Source organism: Thalassophryne amazonica, chromosome 2, assembly GCF_902500255.1.
Source record: "Thalassophryne amazonica chromosome 2, fThaAma1.1, whole genome shotgun sequence".
Taxonomy (NCBI): Eukaryota; Metazoa; Chordata; class Actinopteri; order Batrachoidiformes; family Batrachoididae; genus Thalassophryne; species Thalassophryne amazonica.
Genome location: NC_047104.1, coordinates 112,008,636 through 112,029,291, shown reverse-complemented (window position 1 = coordinate 112,029,291; position 20,656 = coordinate 112,008,636). Strand labels below are relative to the sequence as shown.

At 40.9% G+C, this 20,656-nt stretch overlaps 2 protein-coding genes across 2 annotated transcripts in view; one reads left to right on the top strand and one right to left on the bottom strand.

Annotated features, from left to right (window-relative positions):
- The window catches only part of kif18a (kinesin family member 18A), a 143,142-nt gene extending 141,305 nt beyond the window's left edge, over window positions 1-1,837 (bottom strand). The window contains exon 1 of the mRNA XM_034191858.1: window positions 1,721-1,837. The gene's annotated coding sequence lies outside the window, so the exon portion shown is untranslated. The remainder of the gene's footprint in view (window positions 1-1,720) is intronic.
- Window positions 1,838-1,919: 82 nt separating this feature from the next.
- Window positions 1,920-20,656, top strand: part of mettl15 (methyltransferase like 15) — a 307,480-nt gene continuing 288,743 nt past the window's right edge. The window contains exon 1 of the mRNA XM_034191877.1: window positions 1,920-1,991. The gene's annotated coding sequence lies outside the window, so the exon portion shown is untranslated. The remainder of the gene's footprint in view (window positions 1,992-20,656) is intronic.

The window sequence follows — 20,656 nt, the reverse complement described above, 5'->3', positions numbered from 1 at the left end:
TTTAATTTGGACAAAAATCAAACAAACTTAAAATGGACAAACGGCAGTTTGGCTCAACAAGTCACACGACATAGCAAATAAACCAGGGCTGGTAAAAACAAAACTGACCTTTTTTCCCCCTAAAAAGTCATGATTTTTTTGTCTATTTAAATGTACTTGTATTTATTTAAATTTACTTTTCTTACACAACACTCTCAAATATGAAATAAAATTTGATCTTTTTGACAGTTATGAATTTTTGAAAATTCATTCAATGTTAAAGATAGGGATTTTTCCTGACTTTGAGCTTGAAAACTGAATCACGTCTTGCTTAACAGGATATGAATCTTCAGTAAAAATTTCATAACGATGTATGAAAAATTGTAGGCTCCAGGCTGTTCACCAACAGACAAACCATCGGGGCAAAAACATAACCTCTGCCAAAGTGCTGCACAGTTAATACATCCCAAAGCGAATGACAAACAATATAATCCAATTAATAAATGTTGACCAAAAAAGAAAGTTTACATTTTACACTTTGTCTTACAATGTTAAAGTGCCTGATGGTGCTTCTCACATATTAAAGGTACTGTATAAAAATTGACAGAATTTTCAAAAACTGAACTCATACAGAGCCGTGATGTCTAAACCTAGGTATGAACTGAACAGTGATTTCTGTGTACCATGACACCCCTAAGTAACAATAATGGCAGTAATTGTTAAATTGGACAGCTGTGTTTCTGTCACCACACAAATACGGTTGCAAGAGTCCAGCTGAACTCCATCTAAGACCACCTCTGAAAGTAAGGCCAGATTCACACCAATGGCCTGGCCCTGGCCCAGAACACTCACACTTGTTAAATAAACTGGAATGTGGGGTTATAACATGCTTGGTTCAGAGTTCACAGTGTGAGCACACCCTTAGCAGAATTAATGAGTGCAATACAGTAGCATAGGATCACCACAAGCCTCTTATCTGTAACAATTCCCATTTGGGATATGAGATTTGCACCTGTTGGCCTTTTTGCCTACACTTAATCATCCTGTTCCTGATTATTTTTGGACGTAGTATAAATGCCTCCCTGTCTGTCTCCTTATCTGCTGACGCCTTTTAATGATCTGTCAGTACAATTTTTACGCTCCTATTTGCCTAATGCCACCTCTGACTCACTGCTCCACATTAGCCCTCCTGCCCACTCTTATTGTATATTTGACATGCTTCAGTGTTGGCTGTAAACCAAAAGAGAATAATCCCCTTATCGTTAATAAAAACTTTATTAACGATAAGGGGAAAGTAAACTGACACCCTATGGTTCATACATACAACACAATAAATAAATAAATAAATGAATAATTAAAAATGTGACTTATTAGAATGGACCAGAGCAACAACTAAAACTGTTCATTCATGGCACAGCCTTGTTATGGTTAGGATTAGTGGCTGTGAAGTACGGAGTCTTATGATCACGTGACCTATATTGACCAATGCTACCAATAGAATTTTACGAAACGTACGGATAACCACCGCCTTAAAAATCTAACTGCTGCTGGGACAAAAGACCTCCTGAAACGTTCAGAATTCTGAAGCACCAGAAGTCGCTGAGTAAAAACGCTTTTAAGGCTGCAAAATCAATCAACAACGAAACGCCAACCGCGTTAGCATTCGCTAGCTATCGAACAACTGCTCACAGCGGCACCGTCTTTCTGTTCGTGCCAAATACATTGTGTGACTATATCGTACCTTTGCTCAATAACAGCACGTTATTTCACCAACGTTCCTTAACGAGAAAACAATACGCAGAGGAGCTTTCCAAACTAACTGGCTTTAGTCATATTGTGGTGCCTAGCGTAATAAGCGCCAACATTTTCAAAAAAACAATCCCTCCTCTTCCGCTGCAGAGGGACGCTGGACGAGGGCGGCTGCTCATTGGACAGAGAGGAGTGACGTAGCAGGAGTGCTGTCGCTGCTGGAGGTGGAGCTGCGTGCTACTCTACGGTCCCACTACCCCACGGTAAGATTACACAAGTGTAGCAGGCACGCGTTTACACATGTTTGGGAATAACAAAGAAAATGACAGCCCACGTTTATGTAATTAGTGACAGCTTGTCTGGATACCGTGCGTAGTTGTCCAAGCGAGAATATGGACTGCATCTCTTCTTCAGGTGTCTAAGGCAAACCCCCTTACTCACATAACAGTTAGTTAATTAGTCCAAAAAGACGCACATTCGCTTGAATTGTGTTACGTTGAAGGGCACTCTGAGCATATTTTGGTACTACTTGTGCGTGTTCCCTCTATTTAATTTATTTCACATTATACTTAACGTTTTGTAGCAAGCTAGCTGATGTGCTTCACACAAAGCTATGTGTCTGTGTAACACTGCTACCAACACAGTGCATTTGCTTACATTCTTTTATGAGCTTCAACTCTATTACTAAGTGAAAACTGTTGACGTCTGTAATCCTAGTCTACTGATTTATATCTAAAGTGGTTAGCACTGACATTTACCATCAGTGTTGCCAGATGTCATGAGAGAAACAAGCAAAAATGTGAATGTTGGAATAATGCATTTATCGGCTGCTAACCCTATGTCGTGACTTAGCGTCATCGTTGTCCGTTTATTGCAATATCTCAAAAACTAACTGTTTCTAATTTGGCAAGGGTGTAATATGGTCATTGACAATGTTCCCGTCTAAAAATCATATTTGTAGATGTGTTCGTTTGGAAATGGCGGCCATTTTTATGCTGAAAATAGTCATTTTGAGCAGATAAAGGCAATTTTCTCAAAAAGTGTCTGATAACTTTTTTCTTATTCGTCAAGGGCGTAATATTGGTTGTTGACAAATTTCACATGAAAAAAAATTTATAGATTCGTTCGTTTGGCAATGGTGGTCATTTTTATTCCCAAAACAGCCAATTTGGGTATCACTAATGTGAGTTGAACCATGAATGCATTGCTGCAATCCTAATACATCTACAATATAATGTCCATGAATGATTTGCAGAGGAGAGAAAGCTTGTTTACATGAATGGTGAAGTCGCCAATAATCAGAATATTGTTGGCACGGGTTGCCAAATTAGGCATCAATTTATCAAATTCATCTAAGAATAATACAATAACATGCTTTTGTAGGGCGGTATGCATTTTCAGAGGCCCGACATTCACGCCCATTCGCCCAAAATGACAGCTATTTGTCCGAGTTAGACGAGGGCAAATAGCTGTCATTGCGGGTGACAGGCAGTGAACGGAGGGACGCAGAAAATGCATGCCGCACGACAACAGCATGTTATTTGCATTATTATCACTTTTTACTGAGATACACAACACGTAACGCGTACGTAAAAAGTTGGCTCACTTAACTTCTGCCACCTGGCGCACGCGCTGCTGTTGAAATTCAGCAGTGCCTCCTCATCAAGCTGGCTGCTTTAGCTGCTGTTCATTGTCGACCTATCCATGAGAAAATCATCCGGAATATCCATATAATGGGACCAAAACACACTTCTCGCATTTTAATCTTTTCCTCTGCGGACAGTTTTTTTTTTTTTTCCCCTCTGCGGACAGTTCTTGGGCTGCGCGCGCGCTATGATGTCATTTGTTTAAAAAAGAGAGTCAAATGTTCAAATAAATCATATTTTAGACACCCAAGACACACTAAGCTAAACCCACATTTATGAAATTAAACCAGCACCTCCACCCTGCTTTTTATCAGGAGCGATGTGACTTAAAGTGTACGCAGGTGAGCTGGCTTCATTTAAGGGGAGGACAGTGATAGGTTTCAGCCAGGTTTCACTTACACCAATCATATCCATATCTAGGTGATGTTCCAAAAATACTGTTTGGTATTTTTCATCACATAAAGTACACACACATTAGACTCAGCCTAAATTAACACCCTGAAATGTGAAATAAATAACCATATTGTCAAAGAAAAATAAATAAATCACTCCCAAAATAAAGACTTATGAGTGCTCATGACTATTGTGACAAATTTCCCGCACCTAAATTCACTCACAGTAATAAACCTTAAAAACAGTGCATGTTCTGAACAAACTATTAAACACTTTCACATACCTGCAATGAGTTCAGAGAGTAAAAATGTGGTCAGAAATGTTGACACCCGCATCAACACACCTACACCAGAGAAAACCGCTTAATATGTATCTCACATGGAGACTTTACAGGTTAATAACTCACACAGATAATTACCAAATTTGATTGCCCTACGAACAATATAAAACAACAAATTGCTCTGTGCACTCAAATCATTATAGTAACTGCATTTTTAACCAAGGTCAATATATGGCCATTGGGTATTACGAAGACGTTGTGTCCATCCGTCTGTCTGTGCTTAGCATAAGTCCATTGCTATTACTGCCAGGGTCTTCAAATTCACAGGGAGCATTCTTGGGACACAGACCTTAGACAAGTTCAAAGATGACTAACCTTGACCTATTTTAAGAGGTCAAAAGGTCACATTCTGTTTCCTATATTTATGCGCATACAGCCGAGGGTATTTTAGCATTGAGTTATTTTTATAACTTTAAAATCGCACTGCCTTAATCACATACCACCTCGCTTTCGGGCTCAGTGCAGACTGACGAGGGGCAGGATGTGACATATAATGCCTGCCAGCAGCCAGTAGGGGGCAGTAAAATGCAACCTAATATGTTACATTCAACAACAATTCGAAGAAACTTGGAAACAATCTAAAAAAATATGCAATGCTAAAATGCCCTCAGCCATATGAGCATTGTGTTCTTTATAATTTGCAGCTGTTTAATTAATTATTAAGATCCTATTGTCTTACGTACAATTTGTACATGTTCAGTAAAGCCCCTCTATCAATCAATCAATTGATCAAAAACAAAATTTACTTAAGAGCAGAAGTTGTGCAAATCAAGGAATATTTGTCAAACACCCTCTGTGCATTTACAGGTATTAATTAGACAAATGTAACTCCATAGAAAGTTATCTTGGAGTTAGCGGAGGTTAGCGTGCACGCTAACATCTGCAAAATGTCTTGTAAATTATGAGGTTACATAAACAGTGGTTTCAGTTTTAGAAGTGTTTATTTCTGGATAGCTTTTACATAATATGTGAGAAACATGTATGTAAACACATAAAACTAAACAGTTTTGGAAAGACCAGCCACTGACGTCACAGTGCAGCTCTACTCTGATTGGCTGTCACGCCAAAAAACAAAACTGAACAGATTGAAACAGAATGTGACTTTTTAACCTCTTAAAATAGGTCAAGGTTAGCCATCTTTGAACTTGTGCAAGGTCTCTGTCCCAAGAATGTTTCCTGTTAATTTGAAGACACTGGGAGTAATACAATTGGACTTATACTGATCAAAGACAGACAGACTGATGGACGCAAAACCTTCGCAATACTCGATGGCCATATTTGATGCCTCGGGTAATATAGGATTTTGGTAAAATTTGGTTAAGAGTGTGAAGGCTTCCATTGCAACACAGGGAGAAACATCTACCAGCTTACAGTTTCTTCTTAGAGTGAGTTGCTTCTCTGTAAAACTGGTGACTTTCATGGGAACTTCTCCCCACAAAGGTGTGATTACTCTGCCCACTATTATACCACAAGGAACACACTTGAACAAAGTAGGCCCAACCACTACTATGCTCCCCAGTGACACAGGAGCATTTTTTTTTTTTTGGCAACTTACCATATAGCAGGTACTTTTGTTTAGGATGCAGTGTCATTGCTTGAGTTAGCTTGGCTGTACCAACCTTATCAGGTGCTTGTTCCCCTCCACCTTGTGAGATTGGCCATTATCTCTTAAAAACTGCTCAGTCTCAGAGGACTTTACAGAGGACTGTACATTGCATGAGATGAGTCATCATTCTTTAGTTCATGGAACACATATGTAATATTTTGGTGCCTATGATGATGTCATCCTTTTGGCCAGTAACCACCAAGACCATTACCATCCATTTCACTCCAGACAAATTCAATTCCATATCATACGTGCACTTAGGGCTCATTGCAGTCCTCCACAGTCAAGTAGCATGATACGGTCTGTCAACGTTTGTTGCATCAGAATGTTCTCTTACGAGGTCTGTTAGAAAACTATCCGACCTTTTTATTTTTTGCAAAAACCATATGGATTTGAATCACGTGTGATTGCATCAGCCAAGCTTGAACCTTCGTGCGCATGCGTGAGTTTTTTCACGCCGGTCGGTTGCGTCATTCGCCTGTGAGCAGGCTTTGTGGGAGGAGTGGTCCAGCCCCCTCGGCGGATTTTCATTGTCAGGAAAATGGCCGAGCGACTGCCGCTTTTCTGCATCAAAATTTTTTCAGAAACTGTGAGAGACAGCCAGGTGGAAACCATTTGGAAAATTCAGATGGCTTTCGGTGAAGATCTTATGGGCATCACGCAGATTAAGGAGCATTACAACCGGATTAAAGACGGCCCACAGCGGCTGAGGGCGCGCCGCGGTTCGAGCGGCCATTGACAGGCTGAAACGACCAGATCATTTCCAAAGTGAAGGCTGTGTTGATCCGGGACGTCGTCTGACTACCAGAGAAATGGCAAGAGAGGTGGACATAGCACTTTTTCTGCACATTACACATTCGGAAGATTCCGACGGCTTTGGGTGGCTTTTCCGTCGAGTGAGTATCCGAGAAATTGTCGAAGAGCTGGGCATGTCACATGTCCTGTGAGACCAACACAGAGGTGCTTTCATTCTGCGCCATTAGCGGCTCCGTGGCGAATTCCTCCGCTCCTGTTTTCATGACAAAATCTCCTTTAACAGTGGAGTGTGCCGGAAAAGTGCTGATGTCCACCTTTTCTGCCATTTCTCTGGTAGTCAGACGACGTCCCAAATCAACACAGCATTCAGTTTGGAAATGATCTGGTCGTTTCAGCCTGTCAATCGCCGCTCGGAGCGCAGCGCGCCCTCCGTTTGCGCCGTCTTTAAACCGGCTGTAACACTCCTTAATCTGTGCAATGCCCATAAAATTGTCCCTGAAAGCCATCTGAATTTTACGAATGGTGTCCACCTGGCTCTCTCACAGTTTCTGGAAAAATTTGATGCATTGCTGCTCCAGCCGTTCAGACATTTTCCTCACAATGAAAATCCGACGAGGGGGGAGGAGCAGTGCTCACTCAAAGCCTGCTCACAGGTGAATGATGCAACCGACAGGCCTGAAAAAACTCACGCATGCGCACGAAGGTTCAAGCTTGGCTGATGCAATCATACGTGATTCAAATCCACATTGTTTTTGCAAAAAATAAAAAGGTCGTATAGTTTTTTAACAGACCTCGTATAAAAGTCTCTGTTTGACTTTTTCATTTATTGTACAAGCCATAGATCCTGTGTCAAGCAATCCTTGCAGCTGCATAGAACTGCTTATTACTGGGGCATGGAATCGTTCACCATGGTGCTCAACTGGATATTTTGAATGACTATTGTGCCATCTGGCATTGCTTTGCCAGCCATGGCATACACTTCTTCCAAGTTTTCATTTCCTTTGAGGGTTGATCCTTCAATGCCCACAAGTCCCCTCTCCAAATTTGACCTGTCGAGTTCAAACCTGCTCCTCCTTGCTCATCCCTGGGCTGTGGCAATGGATTATTTCTCAGTTTGCATTGTGAGCATTCTCTCCTCCAGTGGCCAGGCATGTAAAACAGCACATGTAAAGATTCTCTCATCTGAAGTGCATAGTTGTTGAATTGCCGACATTCTGGCAAACCTTACATCTCCTTTAAGGGGAATTTGCTTGTTCCTTGTTTGGAGGTGTAACTGATGCTGATTCAGTTCTGTGCTCCAACACGCAGTCCAGCAAGCCAATTAGGGACTGTATGCAATCAGTCTCTGTTTAAAAGATGGCCGATGGTCCCATGGCATTCTGGTCTCAGGTAAGTTCTTTGACAATTTTGACAGTGTTATCAACATCTGTGGTTGGAGTTTGGGCATGTGCACCAACCTGCTTTGTTGGTATTGGCCGGCATATTTTAATTTAAGGCTTTCTCCTGGCCTCTCTCTGGTGTTCAGCGATGTGCTCCTCGATCTCATTTGCTGCCCATTTCTCAGTTGTTTTAAATTTCAAAACACTTGATAGTGCAGGATCGGGGCAATGTTTTACAAACATCATTGTTACTTCATGAAAAGGATCTTGAATGTTCGGCCCTTGTCTCCTTAAGCACTCATCTGCCACACCCATAGCTTTGTTCAAGCGAATCCAGTAGTCCATTGGGCTTTCCCCCTCCTAAGGGAGTGTGTTGTAAAAATCTGCTAGAGGCATAGAGGAATATGTTGCCTTAGGATGTCAAATAGAAGCTTAGTGTCTTCAGTGGGCTTTAAAATGGGATGCTGCTCAGAGTGACTTTGACATTTCTAGCCTTTCCCATTAACTTTGACATTATTTCTTGGGAGTGCTGACGAGGTCGGATACCCTTTTTTTTTTCTCAAGTAAACACCCATTATTTCCTCCCATTTGTGTGTCGACCAGTTCCTTCACCTCTGAAGTGTGGTCGCTCTTTGACATCTGACTGCATCACTAACTTCAACTCTGTCATATTGATTTCACAGTGGCTTTGGCCCATGTTCGAACTGGGGGTATGAGGAGTCTGGTCATCTTGGCTACTTGCAGGTTTCTGTATCTGACTGGTGATACTCTGTCCAATTTGGTGGGCTAGCTGTGCTATTAGGTTTCCTATGTTTGGGGGAGTCATGTCTGGGCCAGAAGTAGCCTGCCTGGGTGGCTGCATGTCTGTATGTGTGTGAGTATAGGAAAATACAGGATGGCCTACTATACTCGCATTCATAGCTGGAGTTGAATTTAAACCCTCCAAAACTTTCCCTGTCCAAATCCCACTCTACCATTACCACGAACTGGAGTCAATCAATCCCTTCCATGCACCTTTTCTGTCCAAAACCCGTTACACCAATATTCCATCATAGTCAAATGTTGCCTTAGTATCTTTTACATCAACCATTTTAACCAGATGTAATCCTTCAAAACAAACTAAATAATAACAAAAAAAAACAAACAAAACAAAATCAAGCCATTATTACTTATCACTCAAAAAAAGAGGCATAAAAATGAACTCGGGATGCAGTGATACCACTTTTTCCTCACAGAGTACAAGCACGAGAACATACATTTTAGCACTCGTCGATACCGAGTACCGATACGAATACTTAATACCATTAAAGTTTTATGATGACTTTGAAAACATTTTTTTTCATCAGTTTTTTTTTTTTTGACTGTAACTGCTACCAATATTATTAGGGCCCGAGTAGGAAAAGGTCCTACAAGGACCCTATTGTAATTGCGCTGTTTATTAGGGCTCGAGTAGGAAAAAGTCCTACGAGGACCCTATTGTAATTGCGCTGTTTTTTATTATTATTATTATTATTATTATTAGGGCCCGAGTAGGAAAAAGTCCTACGAGGACCCTATTGTAATTGCGCTGTTTATTATTATTATTTATAAGGGCCCGAGTAGGAAAAAGTCCTACGAGGACCCTATTGTAATTGCGCTGTTTATTATTATTATTTGGGCGCGAGTAGGAAGAAGTCCTACGAGGACCCTATTGTAATTGTGCTGTTTATTATTATTAGGGCCCGAGAAGGATGCTCAAAAACTCACCAGATTTTCCAAAGTCGTCCGGCCTGATCCAAAATTGGGGGTTTTGCACATGGTTGCAGCGAAATAGCGCCCCCTAGAAATTTTCAAAAACCCCTCATTGGGGTTTTTTCATACATATATACACATATTTACCATGCTGGGACGCATAAAAAAGTCTCTTACCGTCATGGTGAAATGTCGACAGGAAGTCAGCCATTTTGATTTTAAGTTTTGATTTTGAGCTAATTTTTGCCATTTTTGGCCATTTCCAGTACTTACATTTGAACGAACTCATCCTAGGGATTTCATCCGATCGTCTTCAAATTTGGTCAACATCATCATGACCCAGTGGTGATCAAAAGTTATCAAAAGATTGTAATTAGGTCAAAAGGCGTGGCTGCTAGGGTTCGTCAAACTTTGGCGAGCTTTTCGGAGCACGCCGTTTCACTTCGAACGGCTGTCACGCCCACATACTTCATCGTAGAGCCTTCAAACTTGCTGGACATGATGAGGGCTCTGCCCTGAATGTCTACATATATTAAGTTCCCACCTCCACCATAGCTCCCCCCCTCGGTGGTGGCGGGAAATGACTTTAACAGGTCCTGATGTCACATAGTTAACCCCATCAACTTCCTTCCACTTCTAAAACATGCAGAACAAGTTGGTGAACGTAGGCGATGATCGCCGTGAAGTTACGAGTAACAGTGTCCATGTGGCGGCGTGCCGAATATCGCCTCTTCGCCATGAAATTACGTTCTTCCTTTTGACGGCTTTAATTTTGTCATATCATCATGAAAATTGATACACAGGTCAAGCACAACAACCTCTTACAATTCATAGGGGCGCCCCCCATGGGCAGGGCAAAATGCCTCAATAGCGCCCCCTTGAAACTTTCAAAAACCCCTCCCCATAGGGGTTTTTTTGGAGTAGGGAGATGAAAATTGGTACACCTGTGTGACTTGCAAAGACGCACAAAAAAATCTCTTGCACCATTGGTCTACTCCAAACAGGAAGTCAGCCATTTTGAATTTTCTTGTCATTTTGCCGTGATTTCCACACGTTGTATTTGAACGAACTCCTCCTAGGGATTTTGTCCAATGCACTTCAAATTTCGTTCACAGCATCCAGAGAAGATACTGACCAAAATTTATCGAAAGGTTTTCTCTATGTTGAAGGGTGTGGCCGCTATGGCGCCGCCATTTTGACCCTTCGCCATGGAACATCAATTCAGGATAACTCCTTCATGCTTTGCCTGATTGACTTGAAACTTCACATGTGTGATGACGGTTGGCCCCTGAACACACCTGACTCCTCTGTTTGTACACTGAGCACCCCCTCATGGATGAACCATCAACATGTCATAACTTGTCATGCATTGTGTGAATTCTATGAAATTTTAACTGTGTGATGAGTGGTTGCCCCTGTACGCACATGCCCACATCTGGTCAAAAGGGACGCATTGGCCTGGGTAGGTGGTCGCGCGGGACCACCTACCCGTATATGACGAGGGCCCGTATATGACTGCTTGCAGTCCGAGTTATTATTATTAATTATTATTATCTTTACACTTTTCAAGTCCAAATTTCGGCCCTTTCCCATGCTCAAAAACTCACCAAATTTTCCAAAGTCGTCCGGCCACATCCGAAATTTGATATTTTGGGGTTCGTGCACATTGTCGCAGCGAAATCGCGAAATAGCGGCCCCCAAGAAATTTTCAAAAACCCTCCGCTTTGGGGTTTTTTCGTTGGAGCCTCACGAAATTCGGTACACATATTGACCATGCCGGGACACACAAAAAAGTCTCTTCCCATCATGGTGAAATATCGACAGGAAGTCGGCCATTTTGATTTTAAGTTTCGATTTTGTGGTAATTTTTGCCGTTTTTGGCCATTTCCACTACTTACATTTGAACGAACTCCTCCTAGGGATTTGATCCAATCGTCTTCAAATTTGGTCAACATCATCACGACACAGTGGTGATCAAAAGTTATCAAAAGATTGTAATTGGGTCAAAAGGCATGGCTGCTAGGCTTCGTCAAACTTTGGCTAGCTTTTCAGAGGGCGCTGTTTCACTTCGAACGCCTGTCACGCCCACATACTTAATCGTAGATCCTTCAAACTTGTTGGACATGATGAGGGCTCCGCCCTGAACATGTATTAACTTCCCACCTCTGCCGTAGCGCCCCCCCGGTGGTAAGTGGAAATGTCCTATTTTTACTTTAACAGGTCTTGATGTCACATAATTAACCCAGTCAAATTCATTCCACTTCTAAAACATGCAGAACAAGTTGGTGAATGTAGGTCATGAACGCTGTGAAGTTACAACAAATGGTGCCCATGTGGCGGCGTGCCGAATATTGATCTTTTGCCATGAAATTTCGTTCTTCCTTTTGACGGCTTTAATTTTGTCATATCATCATGAAAATTGATACACACGTCAAGCACGACAACCTCTTACAATTCATAGGGGCGTTGCCCATGGGTGGGGCGAAATGCCTCAATAGCACCCCCTTGAAACTTTCAAAAACCCCTCCCCATACCATGTCATTTTGACGTGATTTCCACATAGTCGTACAAAAAAGTCTCTTGCACCATTGGTCTACTTCAAACAGGAAGTCTGCCATTTTTAATTTTTTTCTCATTTTGCCATGATTTCCACACGTTGTATTTGAACGAACTCCTCCTAGGGATTTTGTCCAATGCACTTCAAATTTCTTTCACAGCATCCAGAGATGATACTCACCAAAAGTTATCGAAAGCTTTTCTCTATGTTGAAGGGTGTGGCCGCTATGGCGCCGCCATTTTGACCCTTTGCCATGGAACAACAATTCATGATAACTCCTTCATGCTTTGCCTGATTGACTTGAAACTTCACATGTGTGATCATGGTTGGTCCCTGAACACACCTGGCCCCTCTGTTTGTACTCTGAGTGCCCCCTAGTGGATGAACCATCAACATGTCATAACTCCTTCATGCATTGTGTGATCTGCTTAAAATTTTAACTGTGTGATGAGTGGTTGCCCCTGTATGCACATGCCCACATCTGGTCACAAGAGCACGCATAAGCCTGGGTAGGCGGTCGCGCGGAGCGAGGGCCCGTATATGACTGCCTGCAGTCCTAGTTAGCTTTGTTTTTATTTACAAACATTTCACTTAAATCATGTTATTTCACTTTTTGACTACCCTTTAACATTAATTGTGCATTTCTTAACAAACATGACACTGCCAGACATCTCACTTAAATGTAACCTGTGGACATCAGCACTACAAAATATACAACACCAGGAACAGAACTGAAACTGTCCATCAATGACTTTATTTATGTCTGTGAGGACTAAAAGCCTTTTTTTGAAAATGTGAGGGACATAGTCTTTTTGATGAAAAGAAGCTTCTCTGTGTTATCTGCTGTGAGAGTTTCTGTTTTCATCTACAATGTGTGACACTGAGCTAAACAGCTTTTCTCTGTCCACGCTATTTTTTTAAAGTTTAAATACATACTGGTATTATACACAAGTACAAACCCCACACACACACACACACACACACACAGTGTTGCATGGCGTCTCCGCAACACACGGAGGCAAAACAGAGTAATTTTAACCTTATCTAATTTTTTTCTTTGTGGATCATGGGATAATTTCATTGCGTTCAGATGGAATGAATGAATGAATGAATTTAATCGGCACACAGAACAACAACACAGACAATAACTCACTCATAAAACGAACAACGTACAATAAATCCATGTAGCCAAAAGGGTGAAGGCAGAAGCAAAGCTTATAGATACTCTCCCCTTTCACCATAAAAAATAAAGAAAGTAAAGAATGTATACATATTAGGAAATTCATGGTTTTCACGATACTGGATTTTTCATCTGAACTCCCCACATACTCGTATAAACATATGCACTCTTAACAACAATACAAAAGAAATGTGCACAAGCAAAACAACTCAAGTGCACCAGAATTTTAAAACATAACCAAATGAGCAACAGTACATAAACCCAAACACAACAACAAAATGTTAAGCCTAATTTTTCAAACTATAACGAGTAAGTATATTATTCTTGTAAAGTCTTTTAAAGCTGACTCAGGTACCAAGTAACTTAATATTATCAGGACACTTATTCCAAATATCAACACCCTTAACGGAAACACAATGAGTTTTTGCAGTAGTTCTGATCCTTAGTTTCTCAAATACTAATATCCCTCTCAAATTGTAGCAGGAATCCCTCATTTTAAACAGATCCTGGACATGTTTAGGCAAGAGTTTATTTTTGACTTTATACATAATTTGTATTATGATATAATCAACAAAGTCCCAGAATTTTAAAATTTGCAAACCAACAAATAACGGATTTGTTGGCTCCTGATATGGCTTATTACTGATAATTCTTATAGCTTTCTTTTGCAATAGAAATATTGGATCAGTATTGGTTCTGGTTCCCCAAACCTCAACACAGTATGTCATATATGGAACAAATAATGCATGATACAAAATAGCCAACGAATGTTGGTAGAGGAAGTCTTGTACTTTATGCAGAATTGCAATGACTTTTGACATTTTAGATTTAACATACACTCAACAAAAATATAAACGCAACACTTTTGGTTTTGCTCCCATTTTGTATGAGATGAACTCAAAGATCTAAAACTTTTTCCACATACACAATATCACCATTTCCCTCAAATATTGTTCACAAACCAGTCTAAATCTGTGATATTGAGCACTTCTCCTTTGCTGAGATAATCCATCCCACCTCACAGGTGTGCCATATCAAGATGCTGATTAGACACCATGATTAGTGCACAGGTGTGCCTTAGACTGCCCACAGTAAAAGGCCACTCTGAAAGGTGCAGTTTTGTTTTATTGGGGGTGATGCCAGTCAGTATCTGGTGTGACCACCATTTGCCTCATGCAGTGCAACACATCTCCTTCGCATAGAGTTGATCAGGTTGTCAATTGTGGCCTGTGGAATGTTGGTCCACTCCTCTTCAATGGCTGTGTGAAGTTGCTGGATATTGGCAGGAACTGGTACACGCTGTCGTATACGCCGGTCCAGACCATCCCAAACATGCTCAATGGGTGACATGTCCGGTGAGTATGCCGGCCATGCAAGAACTGGGACATTTTCAGCTTCCAAGAATTGTGTACAGATCCTTGCAACATGGGGCCGTGCATTATCCTGCTGCAACATGAGGTGATGTTCTTGGATGTATGGCACAACAATGGGCCTCAGGATCTCGTCACGGTATCTCTGTGCATTCAAAATGCCATCAATAAAATGCACCTGTGTTCTTCATCCATAACAGACGCCTGCCCATACCATAACCCCACCACCACCATGGGCCACTCGATCCACAACATTGACATCAGAAAACCGCTCACCCACACGACGCCACACATGCTGTCTGCCATCTGCCCTGAACAGTGTGAACCGGGATTCATCCGTGAAGAGAACACCTCTCCAACGTGCTAAACACCAGCAAATGTCAGCATTTGCCCACTCAAGTCGGTTACGACGACGAACTGGAGTCAGGTCGAGACCCCGATGAGGACGACGAGCATGCAGATGAGCTTCCCTGAGACGGTTTCTGACAGTTTGTGCAGAAATTCTTTGGTTATGCAAATCGATTGTTTCAGCAGCTGTCCGAGTGGATCGTCTCAGACGATCTTGGAGGTGAGCATGCTGGATGTGGAGGTCCTGGGTTGGTGTGGTTACACGTGGTCTGCGGTTGTGAGGCTGGTTGGATGTACTGCCAAATTCTCTGAAACGCCTTTGGAGACAACTTATGGTAGAGAAATGAACATTCAATACACAAGCAACAGCTCTGGTTGACATTCCTGCTGTCAGCATGCCAATTGCACGCTCCCTCAAATCTTGCGACATCTGTGGCATTGTGCTGTGTGATAAAACTGCACCTTTCAGAGTGGCCTTTTATTGTGGACAGTCTAAGGCACACCTGTGCACTAATCATGGTGTCTAATCAGCATCTTGGTATGGCACACCTGTGAGGTGGGATGGATTATCTCAGCAAAGGAGAAGTGCTCACTATCACAGATTTAGACTGGTTTGTGAACAATATTTGAGGGAAATGGTGGTATTGTGTATGTGGAAAAAGTTTTAGATCTTTGAGTTCATCTCATACAAAATGGGAGCAAAACCAAAAGTGCTGCGTTTATATTTTTGTTGAGTGTAGTTAATATGCATTTTCCAGCTTAATTTATCATCAGTATAAACACCAAGAAATTCTGTTCTTGTTACAGTTACAATTTCAGTTTCAGTATCATGTAATAATAAATTTCTATTTTTGTTCCTGGGCTTATTACCAAATATGATACACTTAGTTTTGCCATAATGAAGCGATAATTTGTTTGAATTGAACCACAGTTTAAATTTATGTAATTCATTCTCCATTTTGTCCAGGAGCTGTCCCAAATGATCCCCAGTACAAAACAGAGTTGTATCATCAGCAAACAAAATACAACTAGCGGACTTGGAAATCAAACATATATCATTAATGTACAAAAGAAACAGCAATGGCCCAAGGGCAGAACTCTGGGATACCCCACATGTAATCCTCAAAAACTCAGAATTTGTCCCATCAGTGTGGACACACTGGTACCTATTGCACAAGTAGCTCGTCATCCAGTCATCTGCCAATCCCCTGATACCATACATCTTTAATTTGTTCAATAGCAAAGTATGCTCAATAGTATCAAATGCTTTCTGTAAATCAAAAAAGACCCCTACAGTATATTGCCTATTCTCGATTGCGTTGGAAATTAGTTCAACAAAATCCATTACTGCCAGTGAAGTAGTGCGATTTTTCCTGAAACCGTATTGCTGCTCGCTAAGGATATGATGTTTAGCTAAGAAATCATTTAACCTAATTATAAATACCTTTTCCAGAATTTTAGAAAATTGTGGTAAGAGGGAGATTGACCTATAATTTGAAAAAACATGTTTGTCAGCAGATTTGAACACTGGTATGACTTTAGCTATTTCATTTTAAAGGGAAAATTCATTTTAATGACTGGGAAATTTCCCAGTCATTAATGACAAGTTACAGATATGTGATAAGGGTGTAACAATACAATCAATAATATTTTTAACCAAAAACATATGAAAGTTGTCACTATCAGTTGATTTTTTTTCCCTTTAAGTTTATGAACTACAATCAATAATATTTTTAACCAAAAACATATGAAAGTTGTCACTATCAGTTGATTTTTTTTCCCTTTAAGTTTATGAACTATGTCGGTAATCTTTTTCATTTGTTCCTTTAATGAATATTGAATCCATAACTGTTTTAATTGTTTTGTTATAATCCAAAGATGATGTTTTAAGATACAATTGAATTTGCTAAATGTTTACCCACATTAACAAAATAAACATTAAAGTGATCTACTGTAGCTTTCTTTTTAACGATATCAGTATCTGTATAAAAAAAGCAGGATATTCTTTAAAAACTTTTTTCTTATTTACAATTTCATTTAAAAACTTCCATGTACTCTGTATATTCATTTCATTTTTATCCAGTAAATCACTATAGTACTGCCTTTTACACAATCGCATAATATTAATTCGATTTGTTTTAAATTGTAGAAACTGCTTGTACAAAACAATTTTCATTATACATGCATTCTGAAGTCCCTTAGTGATCCAAGGTTTATCAACATTTTCTTTATATCCAACTTTTGACACCAAAGGGCAATGTTTATCATACAACTTGGAAACAATATAAATGAATTCTTGTAAGATTGATCTACATCCTCAACATAAACGTCACTCCAATTTTGATGTAATAAATCCATTCAAAGATTGTCCATAGTTTCCTTTATTTTCCGTGTGAGGTTCGTAATATTACTATCTTCAATTTGATCAAATAAGGAATTGAAAGCAGCAAAAACAGTCAAATGTTCATAGATATCACTAATGAGCAGTCCTTCCATTACATTTCCCACAGTAATATTTGTCAATATATTGTCAATAAGTGTTCATATATTCCTGGTTATCCTAGTTGGATGAGTAATCACTGGGTACAATCCCATACAAAACACAGAATGTATAAATTAATCTATATGTAACTGACTATGAGGATTTAGGAAATCTATATTATTCTCCGCACATAAACAAAAACTTGTTTTTAAAAGTATTGTACATGTCTGTCAATTTATCCACAAAAAATGTATGTTTGATCCAGGTGATCTATAAATGCATCTTATAATTATGTTTTTTGATTTTTCACATTTGATTTCCACTGTAACACATTCTTTGATATTCTCAAGAGAAAAGGACATATTATTAACAATTTCACAATGATAATTCGATTCAACGTACAGTGCCACACCACCGCCCCGTTTATACATCCTACATATAGGAAAAAATCATAACCCTCCAGCTGGACAGTGTCTGTGTGCTCATCCCTCAACCATGCCTCAGTAATCGCAGTAACAGAGAATTTTTTATTGACATTTTTAAACAATCCTGAATTTTAAGTTTGTAGAAGACTTCTACAATTGAAATGCATTATAGAGAATGACCCATTTATCATAGAACAATTCTTAAATTGTTCTTCAGTAAAGTAGTAGAGAAGCTTGAATCTTCGACTGGACTGGGTTGCTTGATGTGAGGACGTTTCACTTCAAATCACAGAAACTTCCTCAGCTAAAATTCTTGCTCTGGTAGTCTGACTTCTGTCTTAACTCTTGTAGAGAAGAATAAACCAGAAGCCAACAAAAGCTGGAGTTTTTTAACCTAACCAGACCCCACCTACTGAGAGACTGACTGCTATAGGCTAGTGACTAAACAATAGCTCTAATTAGCACCTATTGTGCTCTAGTTAGCACTCTCCTAATGACAGGACGGAAGCCTCCCCTGATGGCTCCCTTGACGGCTCTCTCCTGATGACGTGAATGACTCATTACCATGAACAAAAGACTGAAACTGCTTTGACCTGAGTACCACATTGTAAACAGGGGACAAAGCGTGTCTGAGACCCGCTCTGCGGTTAAGGCTAGGTTTCAACTGTTTTACAAAGAATGCTTCCATGACACCTCTCTCAAACCATTTCTTCTCTCTGGCTAAGATTTTAACTTCCTTGTCCTCAAACGTGTGGTTAGTGTCTTTCAGGTGGAGATGAACTGCAGACTGAGGTCCACTGGCGACCTCTCTGTGGTGCTGGTATAGCCTCTTGTGTAAAAGTTGCTTCGTCTCACCTATGTAGTGTTCATTACAGTTTTCCTGACATCTGATATGATACACTACATTGCTCTGTTTGTAACTAGGGATCCTGTCCTTAGGGTGAACTAATTTGTGTCTCAAGGTGTTGACTGGTTTAAAGTAAACTGGGATTTTGTGCTGTCTGAAGATTCTCTGTAGTTTTTCCCCTACTCCTGCTAAATAAGGGAGAGACACTCCTCTTCTTCTTGTCTCCGTCTCCTGTCTATCTGGTCTCTTTGTTTTCTGGGACTTCTGCACTTTGTCCAGGGACCAACGTGGGTACCCACATACTGTGAGGGCTTTCCGTACAAGTTGTTGCTCTTTAGTCCTTCCCTCTGCAGTTGTGGGCACCTGTAGGGCTCTGTGTTGAAGAGTCCTGATCACCACGAGCTTGTGTTCAAGGGGGTGGTTTGAGCCAAAGAGCAGATATTGGTCAGTGTGAGTGGGTTTTCTGTAAACCTCTGTCTGGAGCTGCCTGTTCTCTCCAATCATAACATCACAGTCCAAGAAGGCTAAATGGTTGTTTCTGGCATCTGGCATTCTGGTGTGAACTTGATATTGGAGTCCACCGAATTGATGTGTTCTGTAAAGTCCTCGACCTCCTGTTGCTTGATTTTAACCCATGTGTCATCGACATATCTGAACCAGTGATTGGGAGAGATGCCCGTGAACGACGTCAAGGCTGTCTTCTCCACTCGCTCCATGTACAGATTGGCCACAATGGGGGGTAGCGGAGACCCCATCGCACAACCATGGATCTGCCTGTAGTAATTCCCCCTAAACAGGAAATATGTGGTGTTAAGACAGATCTCCAAGAGTTGGCAGATGTGGTCTGCTGTGAGTTTGGTCCTTTCAGGTAGAGACACATCTTCCAGCAGTCTCTGCCTCACACCTGAGATGGCCTCAGCGATGGGGATGCAGGTGAACAATGAAGTCACATCAAATGACACCATAGTTTTATCTGCCTCCAGCTGCAGGTCCTTGATTTTGTTCACAAAATCTTGTGTGTTCTCCACATGGTGGTCTGAGTTACCCACTAGAGGAGCCAAAATCCACTTGAGGTGCTTGGCCAAATTGTATGTGATGGAATCTGTGCTACATACAATAGGCCTGAGTGGCACGTCCTGTTTGTGGATTTTGGGCAGTCCATAGATGCATGGAGTGGCGTCCCCCGGGTACAGTCTGTAGTATGTCTGCCTGTCGATGAGTCCCTCTTTCTCCAGGTTTTGGAGGCAGCTAATGATTTTCTTCTTATAGCTACTCGTGGGGTCTCTCTTCAGACGTTCGTATGTACTGGAGTCATTGAGCAAGTTGTTGATCTTGGCCTCGTAGTCCGATGTGTTCTGGACCACCGTGCATCTGCCTTTATCTGCTGGCAGGATAAGGATGCTTTGGTCCTTCTGCAGTGCTGCCAAAGCTTTCTGTTCTTCTCCTGTGATGTTGGCCGGAGGAGGCTTAGCACTGTTAAGCGCTGCTGTGACTCTTAGTCGGAGGTCCCCAGCTTCTGACTCTGACAAACTGTTGTGTTTAATGGCTGACTCTACTGCAGTGATGTAATCTACTGTCGGTATATGTTTAGGTGTCACTGAGAAATTTAGTCCTTTGGTGAGCACATCCTTTTCTGTCTGTGTAAGAACCCTGTCGGACAGATTCTTTACCCAATTTTCCCTGTTGTCACTAATTTGTCTGGGTGTATCTTTAAAACTACTCCCACTGAAAGTACACCTTTTCTGCACTAAAAGGTTGTGAAACTTCCTGATTTGCCTCTCCTTACTTTTTAAATGCTCCACCATTTGAATTTTAACTATGAACTTTGTGATCTTATTATGGGCCTCTTCCCCCACTAAGGTTTCTAA